This window comes from Melanotaenia boesemani, chromosome 17, assembly GCF_017639745.1.
Source record: "Melanotaenia boesemani isolate fMelBoe1 chromosome 17, fMelBoe1.pri, whole genome shotgun sequence".
Taxonomy (NCBI): Eukaryota; Metazoa; Chordata; class Actinopteri; order Atheriniformes; family Melanotaeniidae; genus Melanotaenia; species Melanotaenia boesemani.
Window position 1 is genome coordinate 29,998,482 of NC_055698.1, and position 6,568 is coordinate 30,005,049.

The following is a 6,568-nucleotide window of genomic DNA, read 5'->3' on the forward strand; positions in this document are numbered from 1 at the left end:
GATTAAATAACATCAAAACGGATGAGTTAGAAAAAGATTCACCCCCTCGCAGTTGTCATGAAGGTAAACTTGACCTATTAATCTTAAAATGTTTTTTTTTTTTTTGTACCAGGCTTTAAACATGTTTATTTCTGCTGTGAAGTTGGTCTTTTTAACATGGGAGTCTATAGGGATTGAGATGGATGAGGGGTGAACTGCAGTTTTTTGTATTTCCGCATAGGCTTCACATTTTACTGTCGGAGGTTGCCACTTGTACTCTCATCATGGCTGTCTGCTGTCTCACTGTCTCGCTTGTAGTATAGCGCCGTCTACCCCCACCCTCCCACTCCCCTTTTTCACATAATGGTATGACCCTGTATCCTCACACGTGATTGGCTACCTGTCCATGCGGGCCAATCAAAACAAAGCACTGAGAGCTAAGCAGCAGCAAAAGGAAAAAAAAATGGGAGCCGGCTCTTCTGATTCACTACAAAGTTTTGGCTCTCAGAGTTTTGGCTCTTTCGCGCCAAGAAGTGATTTTAAGAGTTGGCCAGGGTGCAGTTGAAGTAGTTGTTTTAATATTGTTTTGCTAACAGTAATTTTCGACATAGAAACTAAGTACAAACATGATTCCAGGTGTACGGCAGGAGTTTACCTATTTTAGAGGTTTAGGTGAGTAAAACTTTGTTAAGCTAACACATTGCTAACTGCATTAGCATATTGTTGGTGCACAGCTGACAGCCAAAGATTGTATCGCCTCTATATTTGCCCTCATCTTTGTCACTCTGATATTGTTAAAGTACAGTTTATGGAGCATATGTCACTACCTTAACGTTTTGATGCTGGGTTAAATGTTAACATGACCGCCTTTTAACTCCATGCTAATGCCAATAATATGTTTTATATTTTGAGAATGATATTAAACATATTAACCTTAAATTCTGATCTTGAATATAGTAATTTGAGGCATGTTAAAAAGTTAGTCATATTTATTACTGGAGATGTGTTTTAAGGGGAATTTAAGTGTAAATACAGTGTTGAAAAAAGGATCATTCTGATTTTATTTTTGAAAAACAATGTTTTTTGTTCCATAAGATTTCAGTCCTTTAAGAAACAATTCATTTAATTCTTACTGGATCAGTTGTATCTGGAGAATTTTATGATGCAAAAAGCTGAAAATTTAATGATTCATCAAACTTTATTTATTCCTTGTTTGTTTTTAGAATTGCTCAGAAGCATGCCTAAATGTTGGATTTGGATTCTCATTCAGGAGGATGAATATGAGCCACCAGTAAATCATCACCTCACACTTTCCTTACAGGGAAATGGATCAAGATCGCTTTCATCACAAGGTAAACACGCCTCACGTTTTCGTTCTCATCATTTGATCGCACCGGGTCAGGGAACTTTTGAAGCACCAAGACCTGTTATGTGGCTTTTGTCCAACTTAATGACAGAAATCAGCTGATTTATATTAGAATACTTGTTTAAAAAGATATATTTTTATGTTTTCCTTTTCCTTTAAAATATTTCAAGTGTTTAAATTTTAAGCTCACTATATTTTTTTAAGTTCTCGCCACTTTGTGTCAATGATTCTTTCCCTCAACTTTACTACATTCAGTCGAAACTGAAGAAAACTTTGACGGATGTGTAAATATTTACTAAGTATTCTACTGGAAATGAAAGAGGCCCTTTCTTCATGTGCTCCCTGTCCTGTGAATGAGCAGCTCCTGATGCTGACTGGCCGGAATAGTGTTGTTTTTTGCATTTCTGAAGCCAAGGTTGTGTCCAGACACCAATGTAGGTAGATACTGACTTTCTGTTCAAATGCGTATGAAAATCAGCTCATTAGCAGGTTTCCAGACGAATGTTTTTGCAGTGGTGCACCTCACTTTTTAATTTGGGTGCACCAACAAAAATGGAAACGCACCCAAATTTTTGCAGAATCGCTCAGGTATTTTCCAGGTTTTAAGGACCGTCTTTTGAGCATTTCCCATAAACATAAACTGAATGTAATCAAACATTTCAAACTCTGAAATGGCTCATGAGGCTGCTCAGCTTGTGGCAAATTTCTCTCACCCAGATTTACATTTTACATTTTCTCTTTTGTGAGCATCATCTACTTGGACTTGAAGTTTGTGAAAGGGAGCTCTTTTTTGCCAACTTTACATACGACGTTTATGTCTGCTCAACCTGCCATAAACTTTTTAATTTTTTTAATTCACAGTAGTCTCTCCTATCAGTATTTTTGTTAATCATGGTTAGGGTTCAGGATGTTTTCATTTTATTATTATTTGTATACTTACATTCAGTTCAGAGACAGTTATCAGTGATGGGAGTTCATGTTTGTACAGAATGGGCTATGGGCGGGTGGGGGGAGTGTACGCTTTGTATGTGTGTGAGTTTGTGTGTGATTGTGTGTGAATGTGCTTTTTTTTTTTGTTATATTCTTTGGTGTGTGAAGGCTTTTAAATAATGTTTTTAATATGGATCTTTTTTTTATTTTTATGTACAACACGTTGTGTTGCTTTGTGCATGAAAAGTGCTCTATAAATAAAGTTTGATTTCATTTGAACGTTTCTTTTCCACACATCCCTCAAACACACAGGGTGAGTTTAATGGCGGCTGCTCTCGTTTTCTGCCGATGCTCCTCCTGGTTTGTCAGCCAGAATATTCTCAACCTAATACTTCAGCAGCTGCTGTCATGATCTCGGTTTATGTTCTGGTTTCATGTTTTTGGTTTATGTTCTTGGTTTTTGATGTTCAATGTCGTGTTCTGTGTTTGGTTTCTGCTGATTAGTTCACCTGGTCTGATTTGTTCATTCACCTCACCTGTGCCTTGTTAACCCTTCAGCGTATTTAAGCCATTTGTTTTAGTTCCTCCCTTGCTGGTTCATTGCTTTCAGTTAGTGTTGTTGGTTTCTCCATGTTCCAGTCCATGTCATGATAGACTTTTGCCTCCCTCCAGAGTCTTTTAGTTTTAGTTAAAATCTTCTACCTGCACTGATCTGCTTCCTGGCTCATCAGCCTGCACTTGAGTCTTCACGTCCATGGCTTATTACAGCTGCAGCTTGTGTAATGGTTTCTAGAGACATGTAGCACTGTTTATTTTAAGTTTTTGGACATCGTTGGTGTAGCCTCTTAGCCTCTGCTGACCTTCTTGGGGATACGTGAGCCCCTTCAGTTCAGGTGACATCACACAATCAGGTGACATGAGGGCTTCAGTGGTCAAAAAGCATCCAACTCTCATCCAGCTTTTCTTGTTTATTTGGCTCCGGCACCATCAAAAAACCATTAAATTGTTAGAGATAATGGATCACACCAATATTTGAACAAAGTCTAATGTGTCTGGATTTCTAATGTGTGCTGGTTGCAATTTCAAACCAACACACAACACGGTGTACAATTGTGGATCAGAGATGAAGACCCACCCTTTCTCTATGTGTAATTGGCTTTTTATCATGGCCTCATTCATCTCTGAGCATGAATAAGGGGGAAATAAGCACATAATATGAAGACAGGCCTTTGGGGAGATAAGTCCTACACCTAGACCTACAAAATGTAAGCTGCACTAGTATGACCAAGAAAAAATTATAGTTGCACTTGAGTAGTCTTGAGTCATTGAGATGCTTTAGTCCTCACCAGAATGAAGTGACTGACCACCAAATAACCTAAATCCACCAGATAATGTCTCATGAGCAGACATTAGGTCATGATGATGTTAGTGTTAAAATAGGGAAGGAAAAAATGCAGTTTAAGATCAGCTGGCAGTCAAAGTGGACCTACTGAAGGTGACATGGGTGAGACAGACAGCACAGACCCAGAGTTAAAATCAGAACACAGAAAAAACCCCAGCTTGAATTTTGTATCAGGAAAAGGAGATGTGAGTTATTAGTTTGTTTCTGCCTTGAAACAAAAAGTGTACAAGCCAAAACCTTTTCAGCTTTTTCATGATTTGTTTCATTTTACTTTTCCAAACGTTCTGCTTCTCATTACATGTTCTTCAGCGGTCTCTACAGTGTTTTAAATGTGGTATATGCACTATTATTTTCTTCTGTTTCAGGCAGGTTCTGGCAAATGAATGGCTTCAGATTTGATTATATCAATGACTTAACATTACATGTATGGTCCAGTGATCAGTGTGTAATTATTTATTCTGCTCACTTTAGATGAAATGATTGCTTCACTCTAGAATAGCTAGACTTGTTCTTCTAATTTAGATGATTGTTTTTCACGGCTCATTTTGTGATTTGATGTACTCTTCTAAAACATTTTCCAAAGACAAACACTTCAAGAGAAGGCTGAGCAAGAACCAATCCCTAGACTATGTTTTGGCCCCAGTCCACCCGTGGTCATCATGTTCAGAGGCAGTCAGACGTTAAATGTCTGTGATGATGTAATAAGCCATAAGCCACCTCTTCATAGAGAACCGAGAAATGAAAACATTGAGGACAAAACGCAGCCATTACATGTTCTTTTGTGAGATTGAATTACTCCCCAGCATTTTTGTCCTTGATTGATGTTAAAGGTGAAGCACTGAATGTCGCTTTGGGTGTTTTATCTTATTTATGAATTTATCTAGTTATTTATGCCTTTACTTACTTGTGTATCCCATACATTTATTCTTACTTTGACTAATTTTGATTTTTAAATTGAAGAAATAATCCAAATACACAATTCTGTTGATGATCAGTAAAAGTGATTATTTTTAAAAGCTGGGAAACTCATTTGAAGTATAAAACGAGAATTATTGTCACCTTTTTGTCCACTTTGGCCTCACAGCCTTTTTAGAAATGATAACTAACATCCCCACTTGCTGAATGAAATTTTATATCTCACCACTGAAGTAGCAAATGAGAAGGAAAATGCCAGAGTCAGAACAACAGCCGCTCCTCAGCAGAGATGCTATCGCTGCAGGCCACATTGGGGACATCCCCAAGCAAGCGAGGAAGCGTTTTCAATCTGAATTTTTATAAGCTTTTCCTGATGCTGCCTCTTCCTGCCTTTGTCGTCATGATTTATCAGTTAGAGCTGATAATGGATTGTGGACTTCCCTGTGATGTGTGGATTTGAGGAGAAAATGAAGTCAGTCCTATTGGTTTTTGTTACGAATCTCCATTTCAAAACACAGCAAGTGTCACATCTGAACTGAATCCCTTCTTCTCTCAGGAGTATTTTTTTCTTTTTGGTTGAAAATCACTGATTTAAAATTGTCTTTTTCCAAACTATACTTCTTGCTTTGTGTTAGTCTGGGTTTGTTTGCCAGTGTGAAATATGTCAGAAAGTTGTTCACTGAATTAAGACGACCAAAAAAGGGATGTGTGAATGCTTTTGATCCAGCTGTAAATGATTATTTAATGCACTGAGTGCCAAGCTTTGACACTGTTCATACACGTGTGTGCTTATGATAATCACAACCGGGACGCTGCTGTTCTTCTTCTCTCCGGTAAATCCAGGTAGATTAATTCTGTCTGTCTCAGCAGGAATGACATGAAATTGGCAAAGAAATGTCCCAAATGCTGCAAGACACACACTCGCAAAAACCACCATGCTGATATTCATACATATAAAACCCACCAAGGAAACCTCCTGCTGCCCCTGCACATGCTTGTTCATGTTTAATCATATTTACTTCCACAAAAGTAGTCTGTTGGAATGGAGCACATTTACTCACATTTTGGAAAACTTGTGTGTGCCTCTAATGTACATTCACTGACACACACACATCCCAGAGTTTTATTCCAAACAAACAAAAGCAACAATCCGTTACCATTTTCAGACTCACGCAAAAGATATTATTGGCTGTATGTGCTGTGTGTGTTAGCATCCAACTGTTGCAACACTGCCCCCTTGTGTCAAAGGTTAGGAAGTGCTCCTTCCACCCTGAGGCGCTTCATGTCTCAACGAACTGTCCAATCAAATGTGCTTATGGTTGATATTAAACTCAGGTCTCTTAACAGACAGACAGTGATAACAATAGTGATTATATAGGTGAGATAGAGCAATAACATTTAAACTGCTGCAATTTAAAATTAGAAAACAAATTTAGTCCTGTCTGGACAGAATAATAATAATAATAATACTAATAATAACAATAATAATAATAATAAATTTTATTTCTTGGCGCCTTTCTATACCCAAAGTCACTGTACACACAAAAAAAAATAAAATAAAAATAAATTACATAATAGTTGAAAACAGACTAATGACATTGATATAAAAGTGACATAAGACAGTCGGATACATGATTTATAAGGAGTAGGCCAGTTTAAACAGGTGGGCTTTGAGAACAGATGTGAATGATGGAAGAGAATTGATGTTTCAAATCTGTGGGAGTGAGTTCTAGATCAGTCAAAGTCTAATGGTGTCATGATCACAAGGCATGAAAACACAAAGTCAAAGTCAAAACCACCACAGACCTGATAGCATATGTCTCTGTGAGGGTTGAAAGAGTAAGAGGACCCAAAACGGTGGAAATAATTCAATTTCAGTGTATGAAATGGTTGCCACAATTAACACCAGCATTATCACTAATTATGAGAACTACATCAAGGTTTCATCTACACACCCAAAAAGTACATTACAAAGG